This window comes from Typopeltis vanoorti, chromosome 19 (genome assembly GCF_054136105.1).
Source record: "Typopeltis vanoorti isolate ZY-2024b chromosome 19, IOZ_Tvanoo_1.0, whole genome shotgun sequence".
Lineage (NCBI taxonomy): Eukaryota > Metazoa > Arthropoda > Arachnida > Uropygi > Thelyphonidae > Typopeltis > Typopeltis vanoorti.
The window spans coordinates 68499085-68518515 of NC_143567.1; the positions used below are offsets into that span (position 1 = coordinate 68499085).

Here is a 19431-nt window from a genome sequence, read left to right on the forward strand (position 1 = left end):
TTGTACATAAGGGATAGTAATGCGCTTTATTTCTTCTGTGTTTGAAGAGGAAGACATATTAAAACTACTCAATATACGTTCACTGATGCCTTGTACATAAGGGATAGTAATGCGTGTTATTTCTTCTGTGTTTGAAGAGGAAGACATATTAAAACTACTCAAAGTTCTTTTAATGAAACAATTCTTATAACCATCAGATAGAAAGGAAGAAGTTATATATTGTAGTTCTTTCTATAAAAGATCGTCTGAAGAACAAAAGGAGTGGGCCCAATGAGCCAGTGTTTTAATAGTTCCTTTCGACCGTTTAGAAAAATCTCCACCTTTCTCACTTCTCCTAAGGACAAGCTTTCACATCTTAATCATCCAGGTGTGTACCAGACTCCGTGCTCCTGTGGATTATCTTATTTTGGACGAACGGGAAGATCTGCCTCTATTCGGCTAGAAGAACACCAATCTTATATTGAATACTTTAAACCTGAAAAGTCTGAACTTGCAGAAAACACGCCATCTTCACTAGACACAGAGTTCATTGGAGAAAGACAAGAGTTCTTCACAAAAGTCAGTTTTTCATGGAACGCCTTTATAAAGAAACGTGAAACGCTACGTCATTCTCCTAACTTAAACAGATCCGACGGCTTACGTCTATCCCCTTTATGGGAGATAGTACTTTACAAATCAGCTAATCTTTCCTAACTTTTTATTGTATTGATTTTTTATTTTTTTATATTTTTTATATTTATTATTATTATTATTATTATTATTTTTATTTTTTATTTTTTTGGAAATTTATTGACCTTTTTAGTTATCTTACACCAGCTACTTAGGTGGCGCTTTTTGGAATTGTCAGTTATTGTTTAATTTGAGCTTAATGTACCTGAAGATGCCTGTGACACACAGGCGAAAATTATACTATTAAATAATCTATGTACGTGAGTTTTTTCCATTATTAATTTTGTATCGATATGTCTACTCATGGTATACCTCTTTTAAAACTTATCCTTTCTCTCTGTGTTCCCCTACTTACCTGCTGTCTTGGTATCACTCTATCCCAGGTTCCAGCACTCCCTCACATTCTTTTCATTCCCTCTCTCCGACTGTTTCACCTAATCTCATCATTCATACTTCTCATCTCATTTCCGAAACATTCCACCTCCTCTTTCAGCTCATTTATCTCTCTCTCTCTTTCTCTATCTGCAAGTTAGCCATTTCTTGCTCACCATTCATCCTCCCAATCAAGACAATCTCTGAAAACTTTGCAATTATTCAAGCCTTCCACACTCCCCACTCTTATTTTTTCATTCATATTCTGCTCGTTATTCTCACCCTCTATTACACTACTTGTCTCTCTCTCTAGGTTGAGATTCTCCTGCCCCTGACACAATGAGGTCGGTTATTGTAATATCTAACTCACTAAGTTCCTCCCATTGAAACATATGTTGGTAAGAGAAATGTATGAGACTCCTCTTGCCAATTCTAAGATATATTACATAACGTAATAAGTAGTGAAAGATTAAGAGGCCATCCATGAATCTTTTTAAGGGTCATTTGAGTAACAAAGTGAAAAATAGATTTTTATGTGTGGTGAGTGATGAAAGAGGGGAATGCTTTGCTGGAATGGATGGTAAAGTGCATCATTGTTGAGCATCTTCAAGACAAGGTATGGTATGTTGTGCTCTGTATAGTATTTGTCCTCCTACAGTAAGTCTTTTGACTTGCATATGCTTGAAAATAACTAACATTGTAGTAACAGAAACAAATTTCTTATAGCAACATGTATGCTATATGTCTTGTTTTTCCTTTGCAAATTTTCCTTTCCCTTTCCTGTTGTCCATTCTAGTAATATGCTACTGAATATCCTGCTGGAGTTTGATTTTTGATTTGCAACTATTATTATTATTATTATATAAACATTATTATTTTTCTCATATAAGAAAAATGGTGACCAGTCATTGATGTTGAATGATATTAATATGCTGGATTTAGTGCAATGCAGCATGTGTTTAATGTATTCATTGCTGAGAGTGAATGGTTTGTGGTATGAGAGCGAGAATGGAGAGAGAATATTTGTTAGAAATGTTTCGTGAGCAAATGCAAGAAATTCAAGTCATGTCAGGAGTAGAAGAATGAAGTGATTGATGTTAAGAATAAAGGTAGGATTGTGAAATTGTTATGAGGAATGTAGCAGAAGCATGAAATATGAATGCGAGTTTGAAGGAAGTGAATGAAAGTAATAATGTGGCTTATGAGGTGCCAGTACAGAAAGAAATCGCATGCTTATGTAGACTCCTTCAGAGGACAAAATGTGAGCTCGAGCAACTGAAGAAACCATTGGACATGTGGTACAGTAGGAGGGAGAAAGAAAGAAAGAGTGAATGAGAAAAGCATAAAAATTCAAGAAACTTGGGGGAGAGGATATGAAGTATTGTATGGTGGGAATCAATGATAAGAGGGTATACTTAATGAAGAAGTGATGAAAGCATGCTTCCCAGTTGTGAAGATAAAGGATGTTAGTGAAACTGTAAGTTTACAGAAGAAAGAAGTGAATGAGTTAATTGTTTTGGGAGGCACAAATAATTTGAGAAATGTGAAAAGTGAGAAATATGCAACTATTTCTAGTAATAAAGTAATAAAGACTGTCAGTCTCTGCCTCAGTATGATAGGACAGAATTGAGAAGGGCCAGGATTGTCAATGAGAAGATTGTGTAGGAGTAATGGTGTGAAGTTTATAGATGTGTGGAGTGAATTTGATGGACAAAATGACATGTAGATGTTGGAAAGGGCTCAGAGAAGATTCACAAAGGTGGTCAGTGGTCTTTGGAATGTGAAGTACGAGGACAGATTGAGAGAATATAAATTGCAGAGCCTCATGAATAGGAGGAAGAGGGGGATATGATTGAGACATATATGCTAGTCAGGGGTTGTTATCAGATTGACATGGAGAAGATTTTTTATAGAATGGCAGAGGGGGATAGAACAAGAAGCCATTGCTTTAAACTGTATAAGGAGGATGTGAGCAGAGGTGTAAAGAGTAGGTTCTTTGCATGGAGAGTGGTTGGTGCAGGGCCATCGCCAGATTAGATCGTGCCCTGAGGCAAACAATTAAATATTGCCCCTGATGAATTATAAGACAAAAATATAAGAAAATCTCCAATTGCTATTTTGTTTTTATTACAAGAGAAACATTAAATAAAACTCTTTATAAGCTCTTCTAAATTTAAATTATAAGCTATGTCCACCACTATCGATATAGTTGCTAGACCAACGAATCTTTCTTAGGTCATTGCTGTTCCCAATGACCTAACAATTCCTGTTAACGTAGCTAACAGAAATTGTTAGCCTAGCGATGGTGCCTACCGCAATATGGCTGAACGAAAGCCCTTATTAAGCTGCGTCGCAAGCTGCCTCTATGCTACACCCTGTCAACGGTACTGGGTTAGTGAGTGGAATGCATTGCCTGAGTGTGTTGTGAGTGTAGACACATTGAATCAGTTTAAAGCATGGTTGAATGAGCACTGTGTGCAATAGTGTGTACTTCCCACAATGAGTCTCTGACTCTGTGGAGGTCAGATGTTAATAATAATAATATGCCTGATGGGCTGCACTTGAAGTGTTATTCAGTGAGAGTTTGGAAGTACAAAACCAGGGAAAGTAAAGGTATTAGGAGGGAAGCAATCATGCATGTCTCTAGCCACCACTGGGAACAAAAAAATTACCAGCAAAGGTTGGTCGATTGGTAGAGCCTCTACTAATGGCTCACACAAAAAGTTAAGCAAGTTCGAGCGCAGTTAGTAGTTTGAAGGAGAACAATTGTTCGATGCTGTTGGCACCCTTTCCCTCAATGAGTCTTTGGACTCCCTGGAGGTGTCACATAATAATAATAAAAAAATGAGTATCAGTGCAGGAAGAATGAATGTGAGGAAATAGCCACCCCTAGGATAGAAGAGTATGAGTGCAGGAATGATTGTGAAGAGCTACAGTTTCCCAGGTTTTGAATATTCATGGGCAGGTAATGACATTATGTAAGGGTAACTGTGGGCTCAAAAGGGGGGGGGGGATTGAAATACATGCAAAAAAATGGTGTAGTTACGGTGATGGAATGAACAGATACTTTATTTTCAGAGAAGATTGAGGGAATAGGACAGGAGGAGGGTATTATTAATGATAGCTGAAGAACTGTAATCAACAAAAATAGAAGTTAAGATAGTAAATCTGAGGGAAATGGTATGGTTCATTTGAGGTGATCTGGTGAGATAGAGGCCAATAGGACAAATTATATCATTGGTTGCAGCTATAGATCTGGGGGATCTAGAAGAAGATGTGGATGACATTGTTATTATTACTATATTATTATTATTATGTGACACCTCCAATGAGTCCAAGGACTCATCGTGGGAGTGCACTCTTTTCCACTCCACTACCCACATCTAACCATTTCCCTTACTGCTTAATTCTCCTACTACACATAACTACCATCAATGCCATCTACTGCCCATCACCACCAACAGTGTCTGTACATTGTGTGTGGTCTGAAGGCTGTATGCGGGATGAAAAACCTGAGTTTTTGAGAGAAAAACCCTGCTACCTCTGTATGAGATCAGATAACTTGCCTTCAAATGAAAAAGCCTATATAAAGATTCCTCTCATAATAACAAGAATCAAACTTAGGTCTTTTCCAGTCAAAGAGCGCAATATACTGTCGTTCTTCCAACTGCACTACAAGAGGCACTTGACATGCATTGGAAGATTAGCACCATGAGTGCAGGCTGAGCAATCATCATGGGAGAATGAGTATTTAGGCTTAAATGGTTTAGACTCATGTTGCACTTTAATGGAATAATTTACAGCACAAAGAGAAATAATTAAACAAATTTAATTGATTTCAATATTTCGTCTATTCAGAGAGACATCATCAGGAATACAACATTAAAATTGTAATAACACACACAAGAAACAATAAGTGGAAGAAATGAGCAAGAATAAATAAAGACTAAAGTCCTAAGAGGGGTTCCCTCCATGGGTATTGTTGGCTAGCCTTAGATGTTGGGTGGGAGGCCTAAGAATTCAAGTTTCCCAGTTTAATGAAACCATATTTATTAAGATTAAGCTGGTTTTTTAAGTCTGCTGTAGATTCTAAAAAGAGTCTGAAGTTTGTATTTGCTATGATGGAGCATGGTGGTTTTCTTCCATCTGATTCTGTAGTATCCAATGGATGGTCTTCTAGACCCCTGATTGACCATAGTTGTGGCAGCGGATGTATTTTTTGTATTCTTCTAGGCAGATATTAGCAGATCTTCCAGTCTGATCACAATATGATAATTTGCAACAACAAGGAACCTTGTGAACATCTGGAATAGAAAGGGGAGGAAGCACATCCTTAAGAGAGTGGAGAATAGAAGCCAGCTTCAAATGAGGTTTGTAAACAGTGCAGAGATTATATTTCTTCTAAGTTTTGGCATTACTATTCCATATATCCAGGGCTTTTCTGGAAATGCCTTGGATATAGGGAATAGTTGGAGCATGGTGGTTTTCTTCCATCTGATTCTGTAGTATCCAATGGATGGTCTTCTAGACCTGATTGACTATAGTTGTGGCATTGGATGTTACTGTAGTCTTTATGAAGTCTTTGAAGAAATATAATCTATCTGCTGCTTTCAAACCTCATTTGAAGCTGGCTTCCCTTCTTGACTCTTCTAAAGATCTGCTTCCTCCTCCTCCTTACTTCAGGTGTTTAAAAGGTTCCTTTTTCTTGCAAATTATCATATTATTCTCAGACTGGGAGATCTGCTAACATCTATCTAGAAGAACACAGAAATCAGTGGTTTCCGTATGGGCATGCAACTGCCAATACTAATTCTCTTCAATTCCCTGTGCATAGTTCACTGAGATATGGGTTGAGAACAGCCTTCATTTCTGATTAAATGCCTCTTAGACAAACAGAATGGTTTATTTTTCCACTGATTAAACATCTAGGATATATGACCTGTTGAGAAAGTAACCAGTTCTGCTGTTTTCAAAATCATGGCTCCAGCCAGACAGGTACCCACAATAAGTCCTTTATCAACTCCAAAAGATCCTTTGTTTTTCCCATTGTGATCAACACTATTGATGATTACTGACCAGCAGCAGCAGCATTCTTAAGTAGTTGCCTAGAACACGTAATGTACATGAACAAGTATTTTGCATATATTCTGCATAAGTTTACGTACATCTGCATAAAAGTTTCTTTCATTTGGCTAGTATGTGTAGTACATATATTAAAAAGATAATAATCAGAATTGCTGATGAGTTTTATTTTAAAACAGCACTATGCTTTTATTTTTTGAGTCTTCATTTATTATTCTTGATTGTCGTATATTCTTAAAAATGTAAATTGTTAATAATAATTTATTTATTTTTAACATTTTAAATATAAATTTGCATCTTGTTCTATACACATAAGCTAATTTGCATGGGATGCATTAAGTAGCAAACATATTCAGGAGTTAATTATTTGAATGTCTTCTTTTATGGGTGAGATTTTTATTTTTGAAAAAAAAAAAGGATGGTTCTTAAGGAGAAGAAGGAGGGTAAAATACTGCCATTTTATAAGGGGATGGTGGTAGAATGGAGGTATCAAACTATTGACCAGTTTATATTTCTTCTCTAGTTATTAAATTTTTAGAAAAATTCTTGCCATCTTCCCATACAGAATTGGGAACATGAGGGTACAGGGGCGAATGCTGGTTTTGAAATTCACGCTTGCTCTTGTTATCATTCATGGAGTGAGAGGGGTGATTGAAGTCTGATTAGCAGATTAATGAATTACCGACCATTTAAAACTATATATTTAGAAATTTATGTACATTTAATCATACAAATAGAATATCATTTGTAAAATAAATGTTATATCTATTTCAATTTAGCTACTTGAATACAAATTCTACCCTATGGTTCTTCTTTATGAACTGGTCAATAACATCGTCATAAAAAGTTGGTTGTAACTTAATTTTCCCAAGCAACACGCACACGCACACTTGTAAAGGCTGGCTGAAGCTCACTGGCTAGAGCTACTTTGACTGCATATGGCCTGTGTTTAAGATGACGTGAAGGGAGCAGAAATGCCTATGCATGCGCATGAAATCACAGTGTGGCAGTGAGGACCTAGATGCTCTCACAACCGATCAAGCCAAGGTAGCTTTGACTAGATGAGCAAGCATCGGCCATCAATACACAACGCAAAGCTCAATTATTGCTGCGCAAGCTTATGACGTCTTCTGTCTACAAAAATAAAAGTCTAAATTTAATGCTTATAAATGCATGCATTTATTAACAAATAAATATTACTTCTTTCTCAAGTAATGAGAAAGTAATGAGGGTAATATTGTTTATGAAGGTCAGCATGGATTTGTTATGGAGCACTTGTTTCCATGTGTGCTCCTAAGTGCGGTGAAGACATCATATTGAAGGTTTAATGAAATATTTACAGGACTGGAAAGGATTAAAACTAATTTTAATGCTTCCAATATTTCATCTCAGTCACTGAAACATCTTTAGGGATTACAAATAACTTTTGTAACAACACACTTGAATACAATGCAATGCTAAGTGAAACACGTGGGTGACTCTAAAGTCCTATCTAGGTGTTGCACCCTCTATGGACATGCATAAAACTTCCCAAAATTTGGGAAACATTAATTATCAGAGATCCCACTTTCAATCCTAGGCCACCTACAAACGCCCATAGAGGGCACACCACCTGGATAGGACTTAAGAGTCCTATCTAGGTGGTGTTTCACTTAGTATTGTATTGTATTTGAGTGTGTTGTTACAAATGTGTTGTTATAAATGTGTTTCATTTAGTGTTGTATTGTATTTGAGTGTTTTGTTACAAAAATTATTTGTATTCCCTGAAGATGTCTCAGTGACTGGAATGAAATATTGGAAGCATTAAAATTAATTTTAATTCTTTCCCAGTGCTGTAAATATTCCATTAAACCTCCAACATGATGGAGCACTTGTTTCAGTAACTAGTTGCTTTTTATAATAATGAGAGAAAGTCACATACTGTTATTTTTCTGGATTTTCCAAAGTCATTTTTGCAGTGTTTCATATGGTGAGTTGATATTTAAGTTGCAATGTATGGGTTTAGATATAGGATTAATGAATTGTATTGGTTGCAAAGAGATACTAGAAAGGGTTCTTGATGGTAGATTGAGGAAGGAGGTGGAGATTGCAAAGGAACAATTTGGCTTCATGCCTGGTAGATCAACAACAGATGCTATCTTTGGGTTACGGCAGATGATGGAAAAATATCGAGAGAAACAAAGGGAGCTACATCTGGTATTTATTGATCTGGAGAAAGCATACAATAGAGTGCCAAGGCAAGAAGTCTGGAGGTGTCTGAGGGAGAAGAAGGTGCCGGAGAAATATGTCAGGTTGGTGCAGGCAATGTACAGAAATGTGAAGACAAGTGTTCGGACCTGTTTGGGACAGACAGAAAGTTTTCAAGTAACAGTTGGCTTGCATCAAGGGTCAGCATTAAGTCCGTTTCTGTTTAATATTGTGATGGAGGTGGTAACAGAGGAGGTGAGAGAAGATGCGCCTTGAACAATGTTGTATGCAGATGACATCTTGTTGTGTGTAGATTCAAGAGAAGAAGCAGGAACTAAACTGAAAAGATGGAGAAAAGTACTGGAAGAGAGAGGTATGAGACTGAGCAGAAGTAAGACAGAGTATATGTGTTGCGCAGTGGCCAGGAGACAGATCTGGAGCTGGAAGGAAATGTCATCAGGAAGGTGAGAGACTTTAGATACTTAGGTTCAACAGTGGAAGAAGATGGAGGAGCTGAGAAGGAAGTGGGATGCAGGATACAAGCGGGTTGGAGGAACTGGAGGGAGATGGCTGGAGTGTTATGCGATAAGAGGGTGCCGATCAATCTGAAAGGCAAAATTTATAGGACAGTAGTGAGGCCAGCTATGACATATGCTATAGAAACTGTGGCCCTGAGGAAAGATAATATCAGCAGGATGGAAGTAGCAGAGATGAGAATGCTTAGGTGGATGTGCGGTGTGACCAGAAAGGATCGTCTGAGAAATGACTATGTCAGGGGAACAGTGAAAGTTACGAACTTAGGAGCGAAAATACAGGAGGCAAGGTTGAAATGGTTTGGTCTTGTGATGAGGAGGGAGGACGAATATGTGGGAAGAAGGGTCATGCAGATGGATGTGCAAGGAAGGCAGAAGCGTGGGCAGCCAAAGAAGAGATGGAGGGAGCTGGTAGAAGAGGATTTGAAGATGAAGAACTTGGATGTGGTGACAGCCCAAGACAGGAAGGTGTGGAGGAGACTCATTACAAACAGTGACCCCACTTAAGTGGGAGAAGCTGCAGAAGAAGAAGAAGAAGAAGATTGGTTGCAAAGAGATATTCAATTGTTTGTAGATGATATGAAGTTGAGAGGGTTATTAGTGCTGATAATGTGGCTCTTCTGCAGGATTTGAATAAGCTGAAAAGTGGGTAAATGAATGGGGAATGCCATTCATTTACCCACTGATGGGAAGCTGTATACTCTCTTGATGGAGCTATTGGAAGAAGCAAGGAATCTTACTGTTAGTTTATTTTCATGGTATTGAATACAACACAGAATGATAAGAAAATAATTAATAATTATCAACTTATTAGCTAATATTTCACTGGTATTATATCCAGCATCTTCAGAGCACAAGAACAGTTTTACCATGAAAATAAACTAACAAATACTGATAACACATAAGCCTTTCCACTTGTATACCATCTTGATGGAGCTATTGGAGGAAGTAAAGAATCTTGGTGTGACAATAGATAGAAATATGATATTAAGAAGACATATTACGAAGGTTGTGAAGACAACCTGGAGGATTGCTACAATACCAAGGAGGACATTGACCAGTAGAGATAAGAGGATGGTAGTTCCATTACATAAGGCTCTGAGCAGACTTCATTTGGATTATCTTGCTCAGATTTGGTCACCAGGATTTGAAGAGAATGAAGCAACTTTGGAGAAAGTACAGAACCAGAACAAAAATGATATCGAACTGACTACAGAATGTTATGAGGTTATATTCAGAGTTTGTAATCTTCAGAGTCTGGTGAATAGAAGACAAAGTGGTGATACATTTAAGCTGTTGAATGACATCCACTGGATTGACAATGGGGTGATTTTTCATATGGAGGAAGTTGAAGAAGAAGGAGAGGACAACTGCTAAATTATGAAAGGAAGTAGAAAGTAAGAGGATGGAAGTATATTTTTTGCATGGATAGTGATAGGAACATGGAATGTATTACCCAGAGGATGGTGAGAGTGCCGACTGTGGATGAATTTAAGGAGTGGTGTGATAGACTTTGTGTTACCTGAGGTGGCTCTCTCATGATGAGTCTTAATATTCCATATAGGAATTAAATAATAATAATGTTTTTGGTTTTCATTTATTATTATTATTATTATTATTATTATTATTACGTGACACCTCCAGGGAGTACAAAGACTCATCGAGGGAGGTCATCTACTCTACAACTCTGTCTCCACCAACTACAACGAACCACAACTACCATCATTATCTACACCAACGGCATCTACCGCCCATTACCACCACTAGCATTTTCGCAGACAATCACAAACATCCATGCCCACGGCAGGATTCGAATCCGCAACCTTTTGGCTGGAGAGCGGATACGCTAACCACTTGACCAACCAGGCCGGCACCATCATCATCATCAGACCATCATGGAGTCAAAAGATTAATTGTGGAACTGTCAATACATAAAACTCATCAAACTATGCCTTAAACTCATTCATTATTTCCTTGCACTCATCACACTCTAGGAATGCATTCTGTTTCCTTGCTCATATACTCGTTATACAGCTTCCAGGCATGGCCTTTTGTTCTACATGTTATTCTGTTTCATGAAATTGTAATCCAATGCAGCCTGATAAGTCCTTATACATGGGAACTATGATGTTAATGTCGTCCATATTTTTTCCATAATCAATTGTAATTTTCTCACAATTTTAGCAATATTGTCCATAAATTTCAGGTTCTCATCTCCCCATTTCCACCATATATCTTATCTCATCCTGTGAGATCTTATTTCCATCACCTTCTTTATTCATTCCATCCTTGTATTCTAGATTACAAATGTTTGCTTTGCAACATTCAAGTCTTAAATTAAAGATGCTAGAAATTATATTCTCATTTAATCCTTTATCCAAATGAGCAAACAAAGTATGTGCATGAAGTATCATCATGACTAGGTTCTGTATGACTTCACATTAATTGCCTTAGTATTAAGGCAGCCGTTAAGACTATGTGGCTACTGCTTCTTACACTGCATCATTCAGGTGACATGCAGGCACCAAATTGCCTGCAGACGACCTGGTTACTGGTCTGGATGCTTAGAACATCAGCTGCCATACTGTGATTTATTGAGACTCATACTCTGACTGTTCTTGTTAAGGCCACAATATTTGTTCTGTTACTCATATTTTTTTCTAATGTATATAATTTACATATCCTAATTTATAAACCTCTCCCAATATCATTAGCATACAAGTGCACTAGCCTCAAACAGATCCTTGGGACACATCGATAGTGCACTCCATTAGAAATTATGTGTATTAGTAGTATGCATACACATATATATGCAGTGCTTTCTCAATTATCTGACTTTCATATGACCTGCAATTAACAGACCCTTTAATGGATTAGTGTGTCAAAGTGTTTTCTGGAGGTGTCAAAGACTGAAGGTGACTGAAGGTTGGGTAATCTTTCAATTACCCAACCACAGTGGAAGTTGCTCTTCCACTGTGGTTGGGTAATTGAAAGATTACTCTGTGTGTGTGTGTGAGAGAGAGAGAGTCAGTCATATCATAAGATTTCCCCTCAATGAGTATCTGACTCCCTGGAGTGCTCTCTTAATAATACTAATAATAAGAGGTTGCAAAACCGCCATTTATGTGGACAAGTGCTGAGGAAGAAAGATGGAATCTGCTGATGTCTTGGAGGTCATAAAATGGAATGAAAGAGGAAGATGAAAAGTTGCTTCAATAAGTTTGAAGCTAAACTGCAGGTAATATGAACATTGGTTCAACAGTTGTTTGCTATTGTGTTTAGAGAAAACTGGAGGAATAATGGGTTGCCACATTCGTGAAGCAGTACTCTTGAAAATATGTATTGATAAGGCATTCCACAGAAACAGTCTATGAGGGAGAAAAGGATGGAGGAAAGAGGGGATCATTTGTTAAGCAGACTCTACTCTTTTGGTTAACATTAAACCTCCTTAGGTTGGCGTTTGCTATTCTCAGATATGGGATGGTACACCATCCCACATCTGAGGGTAGTATTCTTAAGAATTTATGTAGGGTTAAAAGTTGTACAGGTGAGAAGTAGTGTCATGTCGGAGGCTTAGTGGAGTGAAACATGGAGTACAATAATAGACTTGTAACACACACAAAGGTAACAAAAAAACTGTGAGCACCTATTCACAGCCTAGGATGTCAACTGGGATCTTGAAGTATTAGTGTTTCCATTTATTCATGAAACCATATTTGTTCAGGTTAGGCTAATTATTGAGAGCAGCTGCAGTTCCTAAAAAGCAGTCTTTCTCTTTTACATTTGCTGTGATGGAATATGGAGTCTTTTTTTCCAATTGATTCTATGAGCCATATTCAAAGCATAACCTGCAAAGCTTAATTAACCATAGTCATGATTGTAGGTGAATTTTTTGCATTTTTCCATACAGATAGTGGCTGATCTTCCTGTCTGTATGTAGTAGACTAACTTGCAGGAACAGAGAACTCTGTATACACCAGGAACTGAGAGAGAATTAGTCTTTAGGGAAGCAGATAAGGATAGCTAGTTTCAAGTTTGGCTTGAAAGCTGTGCAGAGGTTGTATTTCTTTAAGATTCTGCTATTTCCTGAACATGCGTGGAAAGTAAGGGGTGGTAATAGCGTTACTAAAATCTTCTGAAGAGAAGGTCTTCAGAAGATTTTAGTAACGGGGATTGGGGGAAAGGATTGAATAATTTTTTTGATTCTTTGGAAATGTAGCCATTAGATATTAAGGTGTGTATATCAGTGACTTCTGCTGGAAGAGAGGCCTCATTGGAACAAAGGTTTTAAGTTCAATTGGTTAGTGTGTTAATGATACCATATTGTTGAGGGGGGGGAGGTGTGATGGGAAAGTTTGTGAATGTATCTTCCTGTGTGAGTGGGGTTCCTGTATACTGAAAAGGACATGGACATGTTACCACAGCATTGAACACTATTGAAGTGACAGAGGAAAGAATCTAATGTGCCTGGGCTATGAGGCCAAATAGAAAACGCATCATCGACATATCTTAGCGAGATAGAAGTTTTGAGAGGGGCTGAATCAAAAGCATGTTTTTCAAAATCTTCCATAAAAAAATTGGCTTTAGATGGTTAATGAAGTTCATTGTTTAATACACATTTAAATTATGTAATACACATTTTTTAAAATGTGTATTACATAATTAAAAATTTTTTAATCGTAATTTTTTTTAAAAAAGTGTAATTGAATTTCTTGGCAGTTACTATATTCATATTATTATTATAAATGATAATGACATTTGATTATTAAATAAAAGTATAAATAGGAATTTCATTAGTAATTAACATAGTTTTTCTTACATAGATAACTTTAAGATATATCAAATTGGAAGGTTCATGCCTTAATTAGTCCAGTTATGTAAGTATAAAATAATCATTACTGTTTTGAATGCAGTAATTATTAAAAACATGAAAACAAATGCTTAAATTTACACATGCAAATTAATTATGGTAATTTAGGATTCTGGGTGCAAGTAACTATGAAATAAAATTTAGATAACAGATAAAACTATTTGCTTTATTTTAAATATATTTCATTTAATTTTTAAGACTTTTCAGCTAATATCTCGTAAATTTTTGAAAACGAAACAAATACAAATTCATTATACTTTTAATATAATGTTTACCAGATGATTTGAAATTCAATGTAATGTGGAGGATAGAGACAGTCCAGTACATTTAGAAATACTTAAATGGCTTTTCAGGTTTTCATATTGTTCAAGTTTGGGATATTATTTCAGACTACTTAAACAAGAGTCCCCCTACTCCTTCTGTCCCAAATGTTCTATTTTGCAATATAAACCTCTGTAACAGACAAGAAACCTTTTCATTTAAGACTTATTTCCCAGCCAAGTCATGGGAATTTTGGTATTTTCATTGCTAGGCTGCAGAAGATTGCACATGATAGATTTTTGTGTTCATCAACCCCTTTCCCCATTATAATTCATAATGAGAAATTATGGAGCTAGAATACACTGTGTTTTTCCTCAGATCCTGAATGAATGATCAGTAGTATTGCTAAGTGATCAGCTAAATCACATCTAATGTGACTTAAGATAGGTTCTGACATAAAATAAAAGCATAAAAAGAAAAACTCTCATATTTAATTGCTGTCTTGTATAATAACTTCTTAAGGTTCATCTCTGAGAATTGAGTTTCTTGTAGAACCTTATTGCATGTTTCCTTAGTTTGTCATTTTATTGCAGATGTTCATACTGAATTGCTCAGAGAAATTATTTAATTTGGCTAAAGACATTTAAAGACTCACGTGAGATTTATTTAAGAGGATAATGTCATCATCATAGATGAAGAATTAGCTTAATATCTCCTATCTGAATATCTGATTTAAAACCAATTTCCATACTGATGGTGCTCATATAGATTATAAATAACAGCAGAAATATTGTACCATCCTGCTTTACACCCAATTTAACTTCAAACTATCTTCCAGTATATCCTTTAATTCTGACTGCTGATTTGCAACTTAGTATAACATATATAGTGCTCTGTGTAATGGTTCCATAAAAGTTAGCTATCAAACTATCATTTCATTCCCCTCATATCAATGCCCATGAAAATAATGGAGAAAGTCATCAACAGTCAACTTATTTATCAACTGGAGGTCCAACTCTCCCTTTGGAAATTATTATTATATGGCACCTCCAGGGAGTTCAAAGAGTCATCGAGGGAGGGCACCTACTCTACAATTCTCTGTTTCCACCACTCGGTCCACCAACTACAACGAATCAAAACTACACCAACACCATCCACTGCTCACTACTGCCAATAGATATTTTCACAGACAGTCACAAACATCCATGCCCACAGCAGGATTCAAACCCACAGCCTTTTGGCTGGAGAGAGCCGATACACTAACGTCGGCCAACCAGGCTGGCGAATAGGCAATAGAAAACTTTCAAGGAACCTATATGGTTATTCTTGATGGTCTGGTACAAACTCTTGTTTACCAAAGTAATCTCATGTAGTTGGTGACCTCCTCAGTTGTTAAGTGCATTTGATGCTGGATGTATTTCTTCTTTCAGATATCCTTGTAAATGCTAGAATATTGTCATCATCATCAAATTCCTGAGATGTATCTTCAGGAGGTGTATGGGATATTATTATTATATGGTATCTCCATGCAGTCCAGAGACTCATCGTGGGAGATCCAAACTAACTATTATACACACACAACCTATCATACCCCTCCTTACACTCATCCACTGTCAGGAAACTCACAATAATTCTGGGGATCTATTCCACTCAACTCAATTTTGTAACCCACAAACTTTCAAACCTATACTCATAGGGAGCATTCCACAGACCTGTCACCAGCTTAGTCGCTTTGCTTTGAATTCTCTTTACCACTTCCTGGTCTTCAAGAAATCCAGACAACCAAATCTGTGCACATTAATCACAATGGGGCCAAATCATGTCCTTGTAAAGAGGGATAATAACTTTCCTATTTTTACTTGTTAGTATCTTTTACAGCATCCAAGTAATCCTTTGACTGTTTTACCAACTTTTGCAATATGCCCTCTGAACTTCAACTCTCTGTCCACCATTATCCCCAAGCCTTATCAATTTCCTGCAATACACAATTGTCAGGGTGATGCACGGTATGCAACCTTTTCAACCAAAGTGCATAACTTTACATTTTCCAATGTTAACCCCCCCTCCCCCAACTAGCCATGACGTCCAGCTAAATCTGGATACGATTCTGTAACGCCCGTTGAATAATATGGAAAAGAAGTGCAATTTGGTTTCACTATTGCATCCACCTCACCAGTAGGTTAAATTGATAACAATTATCCTTTGCCCACGATGCCAATTTATTTAAATCATCCTGCACAATATCTATATAACCTTTATCAACTATTGGCCTCCCCAGTTTTGCATCATCAGCAAACAACTGAATATCCCTCTTAAACTTTCCCTCCATCATTGATATACAAATTAAAGAGTATTAGCCCTAGTACAGAATCCTGAGGTACTCCAGTAGTCATCCTCATTTTCCTAGATTCCACTCCACCATATAGCTTCATATTTATTCCAATTTGCTCCAGCTTTTGTAAAAGTTTTCCATGTGGTATTCTGTCAAATGCCTTTGCAAAGTCCAGCAATATCATGGTGTAGCCATTTCCTTTATCCAATTCCACTGTTACTTTACTATAAAATGTGAATAAATTGCTAAGACACGACCTACCCTTTACAAAGCTGTTGTTGGAACGTCCTTCTTAGTTCTATGGTTCGCCATCTTGTTGTAATGTTGTTCTTAATAAAACCAATTAATTGCTGGTTGATTACTAATCAAAATGTAGGGAAATTTATATTTATACTGCTCCACCCTATATTTAGATTAGTCTATGTAAAATAGTAGGATCAATCTTCAATTAATTTAGCAGTCTCCTTTATTCATACAGGCCAAATTTAATATTTTTCACTTAGGGCTCCCGCAAGGTTCGAACTTTTTATGAACGGTGCAATGAAAAAGAATCAGGCACACACAATATTGAAATCAACAAAACGAAACATTTAATACAAGGTTATATGACAAATACATAAATTTAACTCCGAAAATAAGATAATACAATTAACTTAGTTCTTCAGGTCAGAACATTCATATTAAATTAGACTTTAAATCTTCAGATACAAAATTCACGGCTCTCTCAATCACAAAAATTGTTCACGCTAATCAATGCTACAGAATTTCTTGCTAAATAAATTTGCTGGTATCACTCAGTTACACTCTATATTTAACACTTAGCAAGCACTTATAACATTATTAATTGCAGCAGTTATTGCTTCAAGGGGAATCATTTTCAACTTCTAACTTCGGCTAAATTCAGTGAAACGCCACAGTAAATGTTAGGATATTCGAGACGGAACTATCACTTAAACCTTCACACTGAAATAAAAATAAAATAGGACTTTCTTACCGGGATTAATCCTTAGCACATCAAATTCAATGTGAGCACATTTCAAACTATACTCACTTATTACTCCGATGGAACACTATTCAAAAGAATTCTTCAAGGAGATAACTGAATTATTATTTATTGCGCTACACAATTCTTGATGGGCTTACTATAGGGCAGAATAATTATTCCATGTTTACTACTGTATAACAAATTGAGCTTTGTACAATCCTTCTTTAAAGCGATATAGGAATACATAGTAATTCTAAAACTTAGTGGATTTATTCTGAATCTTCTATTAATCTTCTGGTCTTTTAGTTATCTCATTATGGCACTAAATTCCTATTACTGCCACCGTTGACTTTACTTTCAGCTGTCTATAAGTTTTCTCCTCGTCTCCATACACTTCTGAGTGCTACTCCCTTGAATTCCCTGCCCTTCAGTGTTTTTGTTTACTTTTACCTCTCGCTTATATGCCTTCCTTCTTCCCGCCTAAACTTGTTCACTCCGTCCAACTCATTCATTTCTCTTCTCCCAATTATCGAAGCTCGCGCGTTCTATTTTATTTCTATCTCCATAGCAACGATCAAAACAGAACGTAAACATAAGCATTAACGTTACATAAGATTATACCTTTACACTGAGTAATGAAAAACAAGAATAAAATTATTATAGTTACTTAATTTCTCTTTCATTTCATTTACAAATAGTAATAATAAAATATATGTTACAGTTTATATAAGGAAGTTACATACATAGAATTCCTCATAATATTATTGAAGGAACAAAGTAATAAGATAAATGTTATTTACTACAGAGTCCTTTCAATAGTATAATATACATTAAAATTATATAATTAAATAATAGCTGATAAAATTCAAGGATAATACATGAATAATAAATCTTAAGCAAGGGACTAACAAATAATATTTAAACAAGTCTTGCTTAGTATATGGTAGATTATGTTAAATGTGAATGAAGAATAAAAACATACAAAACAATTTCATTCACTGTTTAACACTGTGCTGCCCACTATAGAGTATTGCATCCCTATCCACCCACTGTTGGATTTTACCTTTAACCAACTTTTCCAATACTTTAACAACCACTCCCAATATATTAATTGGTCTGTAGTTTGCTACCTCTGTCTTGGAGCCACCTTTATGCAGTGGTACCATCTTATCCTCTTTCCACTCTCCTGGAATCCAGTCAGAGCTGAGACTTAGAGACAACATCATAGGCAGTGCCATTTCTCTTGCCATCTACTCCCACTGCTGTGTTCACATCCTTAATTTTCAATATGCTGAATACCACCTGTTCATCTATCTCAATTTTGATATGAATCTCTGCCACATGAGTAGCTGCAAAATCTCCATCTGGATGATACACCTTTGCAAAATGATCACTCAGCAACTCAATTATTTCTTTTATCTTTGTCACCTTCCTACCATGAGCACTGTTTCAAGTCATCCTACCATAGTAATTTTTTCTCTTGCTTGCTACATAATGAAAAAAACTCTTTTATGTTTACTTAGTCCTCTTTAGCTAATTTTCTCTCATAATTTGATTTGGTTTTTGTTATCAAACTAGTCATTCTTGCTTGCATTTTGTACTGATTATGAGTATGTTGATCACCATTTTCTTTATATTCCTGCTACAGTGTTTTCTTTTCTTGCAGCTTTTGTTTTATATCTCTGCTCATCCACTTAATTCCCACTTGATTTATCCTTCTGACCTTGGGTATGCAGTCTCATACTGTTTTCTCTCAAACAATCTTTATGATCTTTATAGTTCACATAAACCTTTCTTGACAGAGAATTCCACATGTTTGGCAACTTCCCAGAACAAGACTGCATGGTCACTCTCCCTAATTAGAGGTAAAGTGTCTGTCTACCGTGGTTATGGACATATCCCCCTGATGCTGTTATCAGATTCAACACTTTGAAACTCCTTGTCTTCTCTATAACATGTCGTTTCATGTATTTATTCCTTAGCAACTTTTAAATTCCCCTTCCATCTTGCCATGCCTCCTTTCTCCCTCCAGTCTATGTCCCCATAGTTAAAATCTCCCATGATAATTGTTTGGCCTGTACTCATTGTGCAACATGGCATCTACATCTTCCTGTGAACCTCCTCATCTAAAGCAGCATCC

The 19431-nt window shown here is 36.4% G+C and overlaps 1 long non-coding RNA gene across 1 annotated transcript in view; it reads left to right on the plus strand.

Annotated features, from left to right (window-relative positions):
• Positions 1-13666: 13666 nt before the first annotated feature.
• Positions 13667-19431, plus strand: part of LOC150096225 (uncharacterized) — a 153000-nt gene continuing 147235 nt past the window's right edge. Inside the window, exon 1 of the long non-coding RNA XR_016549932.1 lies at positions 13667-13720. This is a non-coding gene — a long non-coding RNA (uncharacterized LOC150096225). The remainder of the gene's footprint in view (positions 13721-19431) is intronic.